The 18,671-nt window shown below is 47.7% G+C and overlaps 1 long non-coding RNA gene and 1 other non-coding gene across 2 annotated transcripts; one reads left to right on the top strand and one right to left on the bottom strand.

Moving 5' to 3' along the window:
- The first annotated feature begins 1 nt into the window (after position 1).
- LOC128840539 (uncharacterized) lies at positions 2 to 17,494 on the top strand. Its single transcript, XR_008445666.1, has 5 exons — positions 2 to 343; positions 6,636 to 6,855; positions 7,177 to 7,370; positions 9,553 to 9,682; positions 13,769 to 17,494. It is a non-coding gene; the product is annotated as an uncharacterized LOC128840539 (long non-coding RNA).
- Positions 12,220 to 12,291, bottom strand: TRNAA-UGC (transfer RNA alanine (anticodon UGC)). The gene has a single exon. It is a non-coding gene; the product is annotated as a tRNA-Ala (tRNA).
- Positions 17,495 to 18,671: the final 1,177 nt, after the last annotated feature.

The raw sequence follows: 18,671 nt of genomic DNA on the forward strand, positions 1-18,671 counted from the left end.
GACCCCGCGGGCCGGGCCGAGCCGAGCCGGGCCGGGGGCTCCGCTCCGCTCCCGGACTCTGCCCGGCGCCCGGGGCAGCAGCTCCGCTGCGGGGCTCTCGCAGCTAACGCCCCCGGGGGAGCGTCTCCGACCCCTTGGCTCAAAGCCGTTGCTGGGCCCGTCCGCCAAGAACTGCCCTAGTTCTTGTTTGAACCCAGTTATACTAGATCCCAACATCCCCTGGCAGTGAGTTCCGCAGGTAGTCTGTGTGCTGTGTGAAGAGATGCTTCCTTTTGTTTGTTTTAAACCTGCTGCCCGTTCATTTCATTGGGTGAGCCCTGGTTCTTGTGCCCTAAGAAGGGGGGTGAGTAACACGTCCTTCTTCACTTTCTCCACACCAGTCATATCCCCCTTAGTTGTCTCCTTTCCAAGCTGAACAGTTCCAGTTCTTTTAATCTCTCCACATACGGAAGCTGTTCCATACCCGTCATCATTTTTGTTGCACTTCTCTGTACTTTTTCCAATTCTAATATATCATTTTTGAGATGGGGCGACCAGAACTTCATGCAGTATTCACGATGTGGTTGTACCATGAATTTATATAGTGGTATTATGATATTTATTGTCTTATGATCTTGCCCTTTCCTAATAATGGTTCCTAACATTCTATTAGCCTTTTTGACTGCTGCTGCAGTCAGCAGATGTTTTCAGAGAACTAGCCTCAATGAGTTCAAGAGCTTTCTTGAGTGGTAACAGCTAATTTAGTCCCATCATTTTGTATGTTGGGATTATGTTTTCGGGTCTGGCCTCACCCCTCTCCTTCTCTCGGCGCCGCTGAGTCTTCGCTTGCTTCTTACTGAGAGAGTGGTGCCGAGTCGTCGACAGTGCCTCGCTGCGCACTGAAGACGCGGTGCCGGGCGCGGAGTCAGGTCGACGTGCCGGGGCCAATGCTGACTCCATTCACAAAGCACGGAGTCGGATCTCACACTCCTGCTTTGTCCGAGGCGTGAAAGAGCGGCAAATCTTACAATGCTCACTAATGTGAGCCTCGCCCAGACAGTGAAGACACTGAGTGTGTGGATCACTTCTGGGCATAGAGTTGTGACAAGAGTCGCACGACTTGAAGCCTGGGCCACAGGGCATGCCCCGAGCCAGGCACTAACAAAAGAAAAGTTCAGCAAAGAAGCAGTTCAGTGAACTATATACCACTAAGGCTATAAATGCTGCAGCCAAGGGCTGGAGCAAGTTCCGACTACCTTCACTGGTGGCAAAAAGGAACTGAGGGTGGGGGAGCACGCAGCCCCCTTTATGGCGCGATATGTCGGCGCCACTCCAGGGGTCGCAGCGGTGCTCCCCCACTGCGGATACTGCTAAGGGAAAAACTTCCGGCACTGGTGCACGTGGCAAGCACGCACACCTATAGTGGAATACACCTGAGCAACACATCTCAAAGAACGCCAGTTACGGAACAGGTAACTGTCCTTTACGTTTTGCAATGTGTGCATTTATCAACATTGAACCAGAGGGGCAGGAAGATCTGGTGCCTCTGCGGGCATCTTCCTCATTCTCCCCAGATGAAGTGGTGGTGGGCACTTCCACCACACTGCCTGTCATGGACAACAGGGCACACCAAAAGTTGCTCAAGAGGGTGGCTCAAAACTTTCTGGTCCTTTGAGTGTGGCTTTGCTCCTCATTAAGACTATCCATAACACCACTAAGGTGTTGTGGCAAACACCCACCTCTCGTTCCTCCCTCCCCCCATGGCAGAAGGGGTAGAGAAAAAATACTTTGTGTCCTCTGAGGGGTATGAGTGCCTGTTTACTCATCCTCATATGGGCACTCTGGTAGTGGAAGCCGCCAGCCAGAAAGAAAGGCAGGGACAACCAGGGCAGACTCCTAAATCCAAAGAAGCGAAGAAGCTATGTCTCTTTGGTAGGAAGGTGTGTTCTACCGGGGGCTTCAGCTTCGCATTGCCAACTAGTTATAATTCCTGGAACATGCTGTCTAAGTTTCAGGAACTGCTGGATGTCGCTATCAACGTCTTCCAAAGGTGGGGATTTCCCCAGATAGACCTATTCATGACACGGTGCAACAGCAAGTGTCAGCAGTTCTGTTCCTTCCCATGGAGGCCTGGGCTCACTCATGGACGCCTTTCTCTTCCCTTGAAAGGGGCACTTGCTGTATGTGTTCCTGCCCTTCCTGCTTGTCCACAAGGTCCTGCTGAAGGTCTGACAAGAGGGAGCATCAATAATCTTGATAGCACCAGCATGGCCAGGTCAGCCACTGGTTCACCATGCTTCTAGACTTGTCGGTGGACTCGCCTATAACTCTGCCCCTGGTCCCGGACTTCATCACGCAGGACCATGGCCGCCTCCAGCATCCCAATCTAGAGTCTCTCCACCTCATGGAATGGAAACTGCATGCTCAGACTCAGTTAGGGAGGTTCTCCTTGGACGCAGAAAGCCATCCAGTCGGGCCATTTATCTAGCTAAGTGGAAGAGGGTCTCGATTTGGTCATTGCAGAAGGGCACTCTTCCGTTACAGTCATTAATTCCCTTCATCCTGGACTGTTTACTTCATCTAAAACAGGAAGGCCTGGGCGGTATCATCAATCAAGGTGCACCTGGCCGCTATTTCGGCTTTCCAGCTGGACAGTCATTGGCCTGTTCCTCAAACGGCTGCATAGACTGTACCTTACGCCCATGTGCAGAATGAATTGTGTTATGTACCCCAATATGGAGGTGACGTGTCACACAACAAAATTCATGTGGTGGAGGTGAGGCCAAGGGGTTTGGAGAGGGGGAGGGGGCTCAGGGCTGGGGGGGAGGGTTGGGGTGGGGCCAGGGATGAGGAGTTCAGGGTGCGGGCTCTGGGGTGGGGCCAGGGATGAGGTGTTCGGGGTGCGGGAGGGTGCTTGGGGCTGGGGCAGAGGATTGAGGGGGGAATGAGGGCTCTGGGGGGGGCTGGGGATGAGGGTTGGGGTGTGGGCTATGGGGTGGGGCCAGGGATGAGGCAGTGGCCAATGCCAGGTGCCCCAGAGGGAGTGAACCTAACAGGTAATGCTCAAGTGATCTCTCTCCTGCCATCCATCTCCACCCTCTGACAGAGGCTAGGGACTCTTCATCTTCCCATGGAGGCCTAAAAATGATCAAGACCAAAGTAAATACTGATTTTATAATCAATTACTTTGGAATTGTAATTAATTATGGTAAGGAATGTATGTTATATAACTACATGAATACCGTTTGCGGACAAGGTGCTAGCTCTTGCCAAGGCTGTAAGTGTCAGCTGAACATTGACAGACTCATAGCTGGAAACCAGACCAACTCGCCTTTGTTAGTATTTTTCAAGCTAGGTGTTAGACTTGTAAAAATGTGTTTAATGTTTAGACCAGGGATTGGCAACCTTTCAGAAGTGGTGTGCCGAGTCTTCATTTATTCACTCTAATTTAAGGTTTCGCATGCCGGTAATACATTTTAACGTTTTTAGAAGGTCTCTTTCTATAAGTTTATATTATATAACTAAACTATAGTATGTAAAGTAAACAAGGTTTTCAAAATGTTTAAGAAGCGTCATTTAAAATTAAATTAAAATTCTGATCTTACGCCACCAGCCTGCTCAGCTCGCTGCCACCCTGGGGTTCTGTTCACCTGGGCCAGCAGCAGGCTGATCAGGGCCTGCGGCCAGGACCCCAGACCTGTGGGAGGGGGGTGCTTCAGAGATCAGGGCAGAGGGCTGGTGTGTGTGTGTGGGGGGGAGGCTTCAGAGATCAGGGCAGAGGGCTGGGGGGGTGCAGAGCAGAAGCTGGGTGTGGGGGGGGTTCAAGGGTCAGGTCTGGGGGCTGTGGGGGGTGCAGGGCAGAAGGCTGGGTGTGTGGGGGGGGTTCAGGGCAGAGGGCTGGGAGGTGTGGGGGGTTGAGGGCAGTAGGCTGAGTGTGGGGGGTTTCAGGGCAGAGGGATGGGGCTGTGGGGTGCAGGGCAGAAGGCTGGGTGTGTGTTGGGGTCGGGGGATTCAGGGCAGAGGGGTGGGGGGTGCAGGGCAGAAGGCTGGGGTGCTCGGCTCGTGGGGGTGCTCCCAGCCCCCTGCCCTGAGCAGCTCATGGCAGGGGGCTGGAAGGGATATGCCCTGTTCCACCCTATTTCCCCAGGCTCCGTCCCTACCTCTCTCTGCCTGCTCTACCGAGCTGTGTGCACGCTGCGGCTCTTCCCCCCCGCCCCCCTCGCTAGGGCCATCAACTGATTGGCCAGGGACGGAGCGGAGGCGGGGCAGGAAAGCACCACGCTGGGGGAAGAAGTGGGGGAGGGGGGAAGCTTGGCTGCTGCAGAACCAAGCTTCTGCCTCCTGCCCCCGCAGGGGAGAGCATTGGACGGGGGGGGCTGAGTGGGGCTGGGGGCCGGGACCGCAGCGGGGAGCTGCGTGCCACTCAGAATCGGCTCACGTGCCAAACATGCCGTCGGTTGCTGACCCCTGGTTTAGACTCTGTAAAATGCTTGTAAGTTGCTGCATGCATTAATCTTACTTGTAATGTCTGTATCCCATGCTATAAGGTAGTATGTAAGTTTTGCTTTATAACAGTAAAAATGCCATCTCTGGACTTAAGTATCAGAGGGATAGCCGTGTTAGTCTGGATCTGTAAAAAGCAACAGAGAGTCCTGTGGCACCTTCATGCATCCGACGAAGTGGGCATTCACCCACGAAAGCTTATGCTCCAATACATCTGTTAGTCTTAAAGGTGCCACAGGACTCTGTTGCTTCATCTCTGGACTTGTGAACCCAGGTAGAGGAGGAGTGGTTTCCCCCATCCATCCAGAGAAACTATCAAAACTAAGTGGGCCATTGTGGAACATCATGATACAAAGACTAGGTTAATGGCTCTCTCACACCCATGAAGGTGGTATGTGCAAGAAAGCTCGTCTCCTCAGCTTGAATTCTGGAAGAAGGAAATAAAAATACCTGACAGGAAAATTCTTTATCTCTTTGCTGTTTGTGCTCTCAGAAGGCTGGAGTTAGGAAACAAAAGCAGAGATCCCGAGAGCCAACCTGGGTTAACCCTAAAAGACATTCAGTGCTGACAGATTACTACAACTCTGTCACCTTTTGGAACCATGGATTGTAACTCATGTAGATATGTTGTCTGCTTTAACCTGTAAATAACTCTCATATTTCTTGTTCCTAGTTAATAAATCGTTAGTTAGTTTACTATAGAATTGGCTACAAGCTTTGGTGTGAGAGCTGAGGTACAAATTGACCTGGGGTAAGTGACTGGTCTCTTGGGACTGGAAGCAACCTGAATCTTTTGTGACCTTTGGTATATGGCTGGGTTCGGCAACCTGCGGCATGCGTGCCAAAGGCGGCACGCGAGCTGATTTTTAGTGGCACTCTACCGCCAGCCAGGGTCGCAGCCGCGAGCCCGGCTGAGCCCGCTGCCTGCCTGGATGAACGGGACCCCGGCTGGCAGAGGCTGTCGGACGGAACCCCAGACCGGCAGCGGGCCAAGCCCACTGCCAGTCTGGGGTTCCATCCACTGGCTCCTGCAAATGTAAAATGTGTGGCTGGCACGCGAAACCTTAAATTACAGTAAATAAATGAAGACTTGGCACACCACTTCTCAAAGGTTGCCGACCCCTGGTATATGGCAACCAACTGTCGCTAAGTCCAGCTTGCCTGGGTGGCAAGATAGACTGGAGTGCCCAAGGGGACTGTTTGTGACTCCATGGTTAGACTCTTTATAGTGCTTCGGGAGTTCACATTTGTGACTAGGTTAGTGAAGTCTAATTTTTGAGCATATAACGAGTTTGGCACGTCTGCCCTGATTTTAGACAGTCTGCCCTGATGGGCCGTGAACCACTCCAGACAATTTGACAACCCAGAGCCTCATTGTAACTCTTTTTGCACAATAAAGAAAGCTGATAAATACCACTGAACTGGTTCTTTTTTGTCAATGATGGTAAATCAACTTGAAGCACTCCTTCCATTTATAGTAATTGTAACATTAAAAAAATTAATCAGGTATCATGTTGTGAACATTAACTATAACACAGTACTGTCAGTCGAAGGCCACAAATTAACTTTGTTAGGGCTGCACGTTTGACATGCCTGTGTTAAAGCCTAGTTTAAAAAATGATTTTAAAACATTTTCTCAACTGTCTACATAATTGTTCTAGGTTTGTCATGTTTGGTATCATTGTGTTCATCTGAGAAAGGGCTTTTGAATGAGACCCCAACTTGATCCATTTCCAACAATGTTGTATTATCAAAATTTCTACCAACTGGAGGATCTGGAGCCAGGGAGGAAGGGGGACAGTGAGTCCCCCTGCCACAGCACAAAGGGTGACACCACTGAAATTATGATTCTGTAGATTTTTACAAAACAAGTGACACCTTCCATACTTTTCTGTCATTAACTTACTCACAGAATTACACATGTTCCCAAACTATTAAGGGCTTTTAAGGGAGGCTGAGGCCATCGTACTGAAGTCTAATTAAATTCCCCCTTTGTCTCTTGTCATTCTTGTAGATGCCTTATTTCTTTTGCTAGCTAATGTCTAAAGCCATGAAATCCTATTAACCTGAATCTACCCCACACGGTGAGGTGGAGAATGTGAGAGCTGGACATACTTTCTCCTGAGTGTGCCCTATTTTCTCTGTTAGTATAGGTGGATGGTGCTTATTGAGAGAGATTTCTTCAGGTGAAGGAGATGGGCTTCTACATCAGCTCCTTGTCTAGAGCCGCCTGCAGCAAAGCACACCTGGACTCCCAGTCATCCCCAAGACATTATCAGGTGGCTCCAAGCTACAATTACAGATGGACAGATCTTCACTACGAAGCTAGCAGGGGCAACATGGAGAAACTGCAACAACTCCTAGTGACCTCAGGTATGTCATTCTCCTAAAGCAGGGCAGGCATGAGAGAGCCCTTCCTGGCTACTGGTGTTACAGTGAATGCAAATATTCCCATAGGGACATAAGAGTTGCCAGACTGGATCAGAACGATGGTCCATCTAGTATAGTGTCCAGTCTATCAGTGACTGGTACTAGTTATTTAAGAGGAAAAGTGTCTCTTGTCTCTGCTGTTTAAAGGTTTAAGATTCAAATACCCTAGTTTAAGCCAGCCTCTAGCCAGACCATCATGGCCAGTTCTCTGTGCTAGAGGCAGCTTCCCTGTGAGCTTGCTGATGATGTCCCTTTGGTTGTCAGACAGGGAGCTGGTTGACAGGAAGGATTACTATGGCAAGACTCCGCTCTACTGGGCTGCGTATAAAGGGCAGAAGCTTTCCATGGAGTTACTCCTGCAACATGGAGCCAGTGTGAACACGTGCTGTAAACATGGAGGAACGCCCCTTCATGCAGCCATTGGCCTCTTCCCAGACTGCACTCTGCTGCTGATACAGGTCAGGTGTTTTGAATCCACCACCACCTAATCACCATATGATGTGGCACCTGTTGCGATTCTCAGACTGTCTCTGAACTCAAATGTGGAAAATCTTCTAACTGGGCAGCACCTAAAACAGCCCAATTCAAGGCCCCTGTTGTGCAAAAGGAGCTACTAATAATAGGTATCTCAATTTTGAGATATTCAATTTAAGAATATAGGGGCCTGATTTTTCTCAGGGTGCTGAGCACCCACAACTCCAAGTGAAGTCCAAGGGAGCTGCACCTGAAAATAAGGCCTTAGGTGTTTCCAATTAGACATCCAAAACTGCAAGTACACAAAATCAGCACTCACTTTAGGAAATTTGAGCCTAAGCTTGTTGCCCGTCCTCCACCCTGGGCCACATGTCTAATTTGTATCTTGGAGAACAGAGTTTCCAACCATGCTAGGAAGCTATTTGTGATCAAGGAATGTTCACCTTAAAATCCTTCCCCCTTTTTCAAGGAGCAGCCTTTTATAATGTATTAAGTGTTTGCAGCTACAGCTGCACGTGACAGTCCACATCTCAACAGTGGCCTTGAACATCTGGATGGGGGGGTCAGATCCAGGACACCTCAGCAAGGAAAAGTGGGTCAAGTGAAGCTTTCCTCCCCTCCCCCCATCTCTAGCAAAGAAATGTGGAGCCCTTCCTTGAAGTAAAAATAACACCTAGTAAATATAGTAAAGCTGGTCTCAGAGTGCTAATCGGAGAGGATTTATCACAGCAGAGCAGTGACACTCAGGCTGACGTTTGGGGGCTGCAAGTGGCTCTTTAATGTGTCTCCTGCGGCTCTTTGCATCACATTATATTAAAACACAATGTGATTTAATTATAAACCAATCAGGATGCTTTCAATGAATTCTCACTTCTGTGGCTCTTTTGGGTAATATTGATCACTAATTTGGCTCGTGACCCACTGGGGTCTGAATATCACTGCATTAGAGACATCAGTAACCTGTGTGAATCCTCTTTCTGTGCTAGATGCTTGTAATTCTTACTCGTCAGTGTCCCACTGAGATAGATGGGATGAGTCTCTTGTTTGCAGGGATGGGAAACAAATATTAAAGCAATTGTTTTTATTTAAATAATGAAACAGAATGATGGGAAGCTTCCAAAAAGCTAATGAGACCAAGGCAGGTCAAGCTCATGAGTCCTTCTATAATAACCCTTCTACAATAATTCATATGTCCCCTGAAGTTCTGAGGCTGCCCTATTTGGCTTGGGGACCCTCTACTGTGCAATCAGACACACAGAGTATGTGGCAGACTGGGCTCATAACTAAAGAGAGTTGCAGAACTCTGACCTAGTTTGGGTTGTGTCCTGATGTCTGAATGTAGGAATTGCCACACTGGATTGGACCTAGGGTCCACCTAGTCCAGTCTCTTGTCTCTGACAGTGGTCAGCATCAAATGTTTCATAGGAATGTGCAAGAATGCCAAAATAAGCAATTGTTTTATAATCTGTCCCTATGAATGTCTCAGATTTACTGCCCATGTTACATTGTGGGCGAGTAGCAGCAGCTCCCTGTGCATCTGAAGGGGATCTGATTATACAGGCAGCAGATGGGAAAGATACAAAACAGTTAGTGACTAGTGGAGCTCGGTCTGGGAGAAGGAAATAGAGCAACTCAAGGACTATTTCTGTCTCCAGCAAGGAAACCCAAAGACCTTCCCTGCTACTAGGCTAGTGGTTCTCAAACTTTTGTACTGGTGACCCCTTTTACACAGCAAGCTTCTGAGTGCACCCACCCCCTTAAGAATTAAAAACACTTTTTAAATATTTAACATTATTATAAATGCTGGAGGCGAAGCAGGGTTTTGGGGTGGAGGCTGACAGCTTGTGACCCCCCCACGTAATAACTTTGCAATCCCCTGAGTGGTCACGACCCCAGTTTGAGAACCCCAGTTTTTTTCTGAGCTGTCTCTCTCACTCAGTCACTCAGGGCTTGCTCACTTTTCTGCCTGCTCAGGCCTGTAGTATATGCTATATGCCTTTGTGTGTGATCTTTAGCACCAACATTAATTTCAGGACTCAATGACCATTGTAGGGCAGGGGTGGAGGTGCCTGTATGTCTGGCCACCTGGCCTGATTATTGCAGCTTTTTGGTAATTCAGACATGTACGTACTTTTAAAATGGAGTTGTTTTCTCCCCTTCCCTCAGCATGGTGCTGATGTGAACCTTCAGGATAACTGGGGAGTGACTCCCATGTACCTGGCAGCTTGCAGTGGGCAGATAAGAGTGTATCCGGCTTCTGGTGCAGGCTGGCGCTGACATCACTTACAAGAACAAGGTATTTAAGTTTTTCAGTGAGACATTCGCAAAGGCACATGAGATGCTCTAAACCTGATCTGTAACTGCCCCACCATGAGCTGGGCTCTTTTCCATGTTCACAACCTGAGCACAATTGGGTTTGGTTGGTACTCAGGGGAGAGATTACCATAGGAACACCTACATGCTATGGGACGTGTCAGTAAGTGGCACTTTTCCCTCAGTCATCTCTGAAGTGATTCCCCAACATGGTGCTGGAGGTGCCAGCTTCCATATGAGAACAAAAAGCAAGGTCCTGCCTGTCTGTTGTCAGTAAAAGTTACATGGAGCTTTTGACAAGAGCTGGAGTGTTAGCCCCAGTGCCCACATGGATTATTACATTCTGCCTCCCTAGATTTCCCCTGCAGTTTCAATTGGATATGGGATTCTTCACTTCCTAATATAAACTGATTTGTACTGTTGCTTTATGCTGCTGGGTTTTCCAGCCCCCACTTTTCATGGGTGTCTGTAAAGCTGTATAAATAGTTGTAAAGTGCCTTGAGATGGAAGGTGCTCTAAAAATGTAAAAGATTAAGAAACAAAGGAATGGCCATACTGGGTCAGACCAAAGGTCCATCTAGCCCAGTATCCTGTCTACCGACAGTGGCCAGTGCCAGGTGCCCCAGAGGGAATGAATATAACAGGTAATCCTCAAGTTATCCATCGCCTGTCGCCCATTCCCAGCTTCTGGCAAACAGAGGCTAGGGACACTATCCCTGCCCATCCTGGCTGATAGCCATTGATGGACCTATCCTCCATGAACTTATCTAGTTCTTTTTTGAACCCTTTGAATTTTGGCCTTCACAACATCCTCTGGCAAAGAGTTCCACAGGTTGACTGTGCGTTGTGTGAAGAAATACTTCCTTTTGTTTGTTTTAAACCTGCTGCTTATTAATTTCATTTGGTGACCCCTCGTTCTTGTGTTAGGAGAAGGAGTAAATAACACTTCCTTACTTACTTTATCTACACCAGTCATGATTTTATAGACTTCTATCATATCCCCCCTTAATCGTCTTTTTTCCAAGCTGAAAAGTCCCAATCTTGATTAATCTCTCGTCATACGGAAGCTGTTCCATACTCCTAATCATTTCTGTTGCCCTTTTCTGAACCTTTTCCAATTCCAATATATCTTTTTTGAGATGGGGCAACCACATCTGCATGCAGTATTCAAGATGTGGGCGTACCATGGATTTATATAGAGGCAATATGATATTTTCTGTCGTATTATCTGTCGCTTTCCTAATGATTCCCAATATTCTGTTTGCTTTTTTGACTGCCGCTGCACATTGAGTGGATGTTTTCAGAGAACTATCCACAATGATTCCAAGAGCTCTCTTGTGCGGTAACAGCTTATTTAGACCCCATCATTTTATATGTATAGTTGGGGTTATGTCTTCCAATGTGCATTACTTTGTATTTATCAACACTGAATTTCATCTGCCCAGTCACCCAGTTTTGTGAGATCCCTTTGTAGCTCTTCGCAATCTGCTTTGGACTTAACTACCTTGAGTAGTTTTGTATCATCTGCAAATTTTGCCACCTCACCATTTACCCCTTTTCCCAGATCATTTATGAGTATGTTGAATAGGACTGGGCCCAGTAGAGACCCCTGGGGGACACCACTCTTTACCTCTCTCCATTCTGAAAACTGACCATTTATTCCTACCCTTTGTTTCCTATCTTTTAGCCTGTTACCCATCCATGAGAGGATCTTCCCTCTTATCCCATGACAGCTTACTTTGCTTATGAGCCTTTGGTGAGGGATCTTGTCAAAGGCTTTCTGAAAATCTAAGTACACTGGATCCCCCTTGTCCACATGCTTGTTGATCCCCTCAAAGAATTCTAGTAGACCAGTGAGGCATGATTTCCCTTTACAAAAAACATGTTGACTCTTCCTCAATAAATTATGTTCCTCTATGTGTCTGACAATTTTGTTCTTTATTATAGTTTCAACCATTTTGCTTGGTATTGAAGTCAGGCTTACCGGCCTGTAATTGCCAGTATCATCTCTGGAGCTCTTTTTTAAAATTGGCGTCACTTTGCTATCCCTCACTCATTTGGTACAGAAGCTGTTTTAAATGCTAGGTTACAAACCACAGTTAGTAGTTCTGCAGTTTCACATTTGAGTTCCTTCAGAACTCTTGGGTGAATACCATCTGGTCCTGGTGACTTACTACTGTTTAATTTATCAATTTGTTCCAAAACCTCCTCTAATGACACCTCAGTCTGGGACAGTTCCTCAGATTTGTCACCTAAAAAGAATGGCTCCGGTTTGGGAATCTCCCTCACATCCTCAGCTGTGAAGATGGATGCAAAGAATTCATTTAGTTTCTCCTCAATGGCCTTCTCATCCTTGAGTGCTCCTTTATCATCTCGATCGTCCAGTGGCCCCACTGGTTGCTTAGCAGACTTCCTGCTTCATAGTATCATAGAATATCAAGGTTGGAAGGGACTTCAGGAGGTCATCTAGTCCAATCCCCTGCTCAAAGCAGGACCAACGCCAACTAAATCATTAAAACCTGGCGATGCTGGGGAATGAACCCAGGGCCTCATACATGCAAAGCATGTGCTCTACCACGGAGCTACATCCCCAGACAAATGCTTCTGATGTACTTAAAATAATTTTTGCTATTACTTTTTGAGTCTTTGGCTAACTGGTCTTCAAATTCTTTTTTTGGCCTTCCTAATTATATTTTTACACTTCACTTGCCAGAGTTTATGCTCCTTTCTATTTTCCTCACTAGGATTTAACTTCCACTTTTTAAAGGATGCCTTTTTGCCTCTCACTGCTTCTTTTCCTTTGTTGTTTAGCCACGGTGGCACTTCTTTGGTTCTCCTGCTGTTTTTTAATTTAGGGTATACATTTAAGTTGAGCCTCTATTATGATGTCTTTAAAAAGTTTCCATGCAGTTTGCAGGGATTTCACTTTTGATACTGTGCCTTTTAATTTCTGTTTAACTAACTTCCTCATTTTGTGTAGTTCCCTTTTCTGAAATTAAATGCTACAGTGTTGGACTGCTGTGGTGTTTTCCCCGCCACAGGGATGTTACATTTAATTACATTACGGTCACTACACCTCTACCCCGATATAATGTGACCTGATATAACGCGAATTCGGATATAACGCGGTAAAGCAGCTCTCCGGTGGGGGAGTAGAGGGGGCTGAACACTCTGGTGGATCAAAGCAAGTTCAATATAACGCGGTTTCACCTATAACACAGTAAGATTTTTGTCTCACAAGGACAGCGTTATATCAGGGTAGAAGTGTATTACCGAGCAGTCCAGCTATATTCACCTCTTGGACCAGATCATGTGCTCCCCTTAGGACCAAATCAAGACTTGTTAAATTGTTCCATCATCCAACACTACTACAGCACCTTCCATCCCAAAGGGCTTTACCTACCTTGTTACAATGACATAATTCATTTGAATAATCACATTTCTATCTGAAAAATATGTTGTACCTACTATTGTTACCAATATTCCCCCAGTAAGTTTATTCTAGGGTGTTCCTTTTGCGTTTTAGTGTGAATTCATGCTGAAATTCTCAAAGTTCAATGGTCCCAGCAACTCCCCTCACATGTGCAGTCGTCCCCCTCTCCTCTTCTGAGCGTGGGACGTCACAGCAACTCCTCTCGGACAGGCAGTCGTCCCCTGCCCCCTCCCTCTCAGCATGCGATGTCCCAGCGACTCCCCTCACACGCACAGTCGTCCTCTGCCCCCAGCAACTCCCTTCACCCCACCCCACCCTTTCCCAGCGTGCTGTGCTTAGGCTTCAACCCCCTCCCTGCTAGTCAAAGCAAGCGGGCTGAGACCCTTCTGCTTGAGTATTTATTCACTCTAAACGCTGACTTTGCTCGCTCGACCTCATGTGGCCTCTCACAGCACCAGCCCTTAATTACCCCCTGGCCTTTCTCATCCCTCAGCTCCACCCCACCTTCCCTACCTCAGCTGTGCTCCACAAGCCCCTGCCCTCGCCCTCTAGCCCCACTCTCCTTCCTCAGTTTGTTTATCAGATGATGTTCATCCAGAACAAAGCCTGACCCCAGCTGCTTTCTTTTTATCTCAGAAGACAGGAGCCACCCCTAAGCGTCTGGTCTCACAAACTGCACTGATATCCTGGATTGAATCCTGCTGCCGACAGCCGCGCTCCCTGAAACACCTCAGCCACCTGCGTATCCGAACCACCCTTGGGCATCAGAGGCTTGAAGCCATTAGGGGATTTGACCTCCCAACCCCACTGAAGCGCTACCTTATGTATGAGGATCTTGTTCTGCAGGATGGCCTGTAGCCGCGGGAAGTCTGGCCAGTCTACACCTGTACCCACAAGGACAAAGTGACAATGGGGAGAGGAGCCAACGCTGTTTCATCTTTTCAGTCATCAGCTCCTCAAAGCCACAAGAGAGATGGATTTTGTGTTGTCATCTTACCTTTCTGTGGCCTAATCTGAGCCCCATCCGGGAACGGATCAGAGGCTGCTGTCTGTGGAGACTGCTGGTGATTCTTACTCTGGAACATGCCTGTAGCTCCAGCGTGCATTGAGGAGAGCAGAGCTCTGTCTCCTGCCCTGAAGAGCTTGCTAGGTAACATGCTACAGCAGGTCTCAGAGAGCTGGTCTCGGCCAGGAGGAGAGAAGGGGAGAAGCGACTCCTCTCCCTCCGTTTCTCGTTCAGGTATGAGTTTGACAAGTGTTATAGGAACAAAAATGTGCATACAGGCTCCTACCTGCAGGCAGACCTTTTACTGTCAAAATACTGTCTGGCCCAAAGGAAGGCACTGGGGAGTTGCTGTGATTCTCCATTCCATCTACCTGCCCAGGTACTATAGTATTGGAGCACCGGTGATTCAAGGCAGGGAGGAAGGTGGTCACTGACCCATTGCCATCCCCTACTGATCTGCAGCAGCTGGATCTGTTTTTACATGCCCCTTTGACTCATGTCCCTCACTTCACTGCCACCACATTCTCACCTCCTGTCACTTGCTGCACTTCCATCAGTTTCTACCTCCTGTCCTCACTCCCATCCCACGTTACTTGCGTCAGGCAGCTTGTTTTCCATGAAGTGTGCGTAGAGGACAGAAGAATCAGTTCCAGCCCACTCTCCAAAAGGCCAGATTTTCAGCTCCCCTGGAAAACAATGGTGACCCTCTGTCCTTGCTCCATGGAGGAGAATCAGAGCTGCTGGGTGGGGAGCCCTTTTGGAAGTGTAGCCCAGAGTGTGCCAGTACCTGTTGGATTCACTGGATCTGATTTCCCTGTATTAAGGCTGCCTCAGATCCCTGGGCAGAGCCTGGACCAAGTGTCAGTACAACCAGGACATGTGATCTGAGTCTTCATAGCCTGTCTTGGCCACAGAGCTGGGTCGGGGGCAGAGCCTGACTTTTATGTAAATACTGTAAAATTATTGCAACTAATTGATAACAGTGCCCTGGAGCCAAGCTGACAGGAGGTGGGGGCTGTTAGGGGTGTGGCTGGCTGGTGCAGAGAGCCATGGGGTGTGACTGTGTCCTCATTCAAACTAAAATACAGGCAAAGGCTGCCTGAGTGTTTAAGAAAACACAAGCCACAAGGTGGGGGAGCTCTGCCCCCTGCCTCAGTGACCTTCCTCATCTGAGTCACATGGTGGGGGGCTCTCTATCACAACTGCAGGCCTGTCTGTGTGCCCCTTGTGGGTATAGCCAGTCCAGGATGTTTGGCTCTTTGGCAAGGCCCAGCTCCAAATTAGGAGTGAGGATTTCTCTAGTGGGGTTGGAGTGAGCCAGTCCCCATAGGGATTTTCCTCACTGTACTCTCTATCTTCATTGGCAGTTATTCTTAATGCTGGAGGAAGAAGGGTTAGAGGTCACAGAACAACAGCGGGGCTGGGGGGGGAGGAGAGAGAAGACCTACTCTCTAACTCACAGCCTGACCTCCCTGTGCAATGTTGTGGCTTAGCTGGAAGATCTAATTTTAGGAGGTGATAACCCCTCCCCCGTGACTTCCCCAACAGATAGCAAGTCAGCTTGTGCAGCATTAGCAAGATAGATTTAGGAATAAGATCCAGGTGTGGGTCCCTGGAAGAGAGAAGGACCCAAAGAATGTCCAGCTTTACTGAAAAGCGGCAGTGCACAATGGGGGAGGAAGATGTATGATGTCATTTTAATACCCTTGTTTGCAGTTATTCCTGTTGCAAATACTAGCTGCTATAGGACCTGGGGGAATAGGTAGGGCGACAAGGGATGTGGGTCTCCCAGAGCAGGGCCCTCTAGAATGTGATTATGCAACTGTATAAAGGGCCCCACAATTTCTTTCTGCCAGGATGGTGTATAAAACCAAATCCATTTTCCAGCCCTCAGCTTGTCGGCTGCTGTATAGGAGCTTGCAGGAGGGGAAAACTGTAGCTGGCTGAAGAGCAGGGGGACCTGCAACAGCATGGGGTAGAGGGGCTGATACTCTTTCTGGGAGGTGGCTGACACTTGAAACTCTTTAGGCCTGAACTCTGGCCAGCTAAGGGCCATGTCAGATACCATCCCCAGCTGTACATCTCTTAATGCACTGCTATCCCTGCCAGCCTCTTAAGATGCCCCCACTGCCTCTCATGACAGCCTGCCCCCTACTTCTCCCTTTTAGGAACAGCACAGCTTATTGAATGATTTTGCAGTTAATATTGCAGCCTAGTACTGCAGAGCTCATTGTAGCCCACTCACTGAAATAAGGAGTTTTGCTGCATAATCTAAGATTTACCTGTTGAATAATACAGAGACTGAGGGTCTAGGAGGAGTGGAGAGCTCTTAGTGTTACCCTAAGATTTCAAAAGCCAATTACGTTACCTACAATAGCGCTTTTAATTTCCAAAAAAGGGTAACCACGGTTGTGTTCTGCCCTAAAGGAATTGCCAGAGTATTACCAGGGAGCTTGTCTCTGACCGGCAGAGGGCTCCCCAGAGCAAGCTAGTTTTGCTGACCCCTGACAGGACGTGGGTACAGCCCTCTGCTCAAGGATAGGCCCACAAATAGTAGTTCTTTGAAAACAGAAATAATCTTTATTAAAAAAGGAGATAAGTTACAGGAAATTTAATAAAGGAAGAAAGAAGGCATAGAACATAAGGAAACAATAGGATTACATGTAATATAATGGCGCAGCAAAATAAAAGAAACTATGTAAGAAAACACACATCTAAAATAAATATAGCAGTTTCAACGTAGCATATATATGAATGAATAAATAAAAAAATAAAATTAAATAAAAGAGAGCGCGAGAGAGCGAGATTCCTCATACACAAGAGTTTTTCATTCTAGTAATACAATACTTAATACAATGAAATATGCGTGGCCTCTCTACACCTATGAGTACAGTCACAGTTAAAAGCAATTACTTGACATCCACATTAATACCCATCATTAGACATTTAACATTTGATTAACATTTAACTATTCACACTTAACATCCTAACATTTAACATCCAGTAAGCGCTGGCCAGGCGGTTATCAGATGGGTAATAGGGGAAGATCTCACTCAAACCACAGGCAGTCATCTTTATTTACAGGTGAAACCCATACACTCTTGGATAGTAAATAGAAAGATTAGGCTTACACAGACACCACAATTCCCTCTGATCGTCTAAGATAGTAGTTCTCAAACTTTTTTTCCCCCCCACACAGACCACTTGAAAATTGCTGAGGGTCTCGGCGGACCACTTAATGATCTTTCCAAGTGTTGTTTGTACCGTTCGTTAACTATTGTAAAGCTCTTTGGATAAAAGCGCTATTAAAAAAAAACTTTTGTTCTACAAATAAAAGCACAAAACTCATATTTTAATATCAATAGTCTTACCTTTCTAATGCGATGGATGTGCCCTCTTTCCCCCACCACAGCAGCCCCTGAGCTGGGGCTAGAAGGAGGGGGGGGGGGCGTGTCTCCCTCTCTCCCCTGCCTCAGCAGCCCCTAAGCTGGGGCTGGGAAGGACGGGGAGAGTCTCTCCCTGGCAACCGCAGCCCTGGAGCTGAGGAATGTCGCCTCTTTCTCTGGCTGCCGCAGCCCTGCACATCCCAAATTCCCCCCACTCCCTCTTCTCACCCCACTGCCCCCTCCCACCTACCCCCTATTCCCCCCCCCCCCAGCACTTTACCTTACATGTGAGCCTTCTCCAGTGTCCAGGCACCTAATTAGTGAAGCCACACGTGTGCGGCTCCACTAATTAGGTAGGTGGCCCTTCATTTTCTTGTGTGCAGCCGCACAGGCACGCACCTTAGAGGGAACTATCCACGGACCACAGTTTGAGAACCTCTGGTCTAAGAGTTCCTTCTGTTCTGTCAAGGAGTCTGTTGGTTTTGAGAGCGATGGTACAGACGGGTGCTGCCAGGGAGGCAGAGGCGAATGCTGCCTGCTGAGGCTGTGTGGTAGCTGCTGCTGGCTGAGTTGCTTATGGTAGTGGTTGCCAGGGCAACCTCAGGGTTCTCTTGCTGCTGCTTGCAGGTGGCTGCAGCTTCTGTTCTTTAAGCTCTGAACCCAGCTCAGCCTATTGGCTGCTGCCCTTATATACTGTGTGCGCTCTCACACTTCAGTCCTTTCAGCCAATCAGCTTTCTAGCTCCTCCCCAGTTCCTCCTTTGTGATGTTAGCTTTAAGCCCCTTCTAGTCACATGTACCTGTAGGTCATCCTCTTTGGACATCATCTTTAAGCTCCGCCCCGACACCATCTTGGATTTTAGGGCTTTTTGCTGAGTCATTCCGTACAGGAAGTGGAATTTCCTAGTATGTCACAGGAAATGTAATTTCCTACTACCTCACATTGTATCTCTCAGAGATGGAATCTTCCCCTACCCCTTCCCTATATCCGTCATTTTGGTCAGCCATGTTGGATTTTCTCAATTTAAATTATCATTCATTTCTACTTAATTAAAGCCTTTATCTTAAAACTAATTACTCTTTTATGCAGCCCAAAGGGTCCTGATACTGTTACCACTCTAATTATTTCAATTGGGGGAAGTGAATTT

The sequence above is a fragment of the Malaclemys terrapin genome, chromosome 7 (genome assembly GCF_027887155.1).
Source record: "Malaclemys terrapin pileata isolate rMalTer1 chromosome 7, rMalTer1.hap1, whole genome shotgun sequence".
NCBI classification, from domain to species: Eukaryota; Metazoa; Chordata; order Testudines; family Emydidae; genus Malaclemys; species Malaclemys terrapin.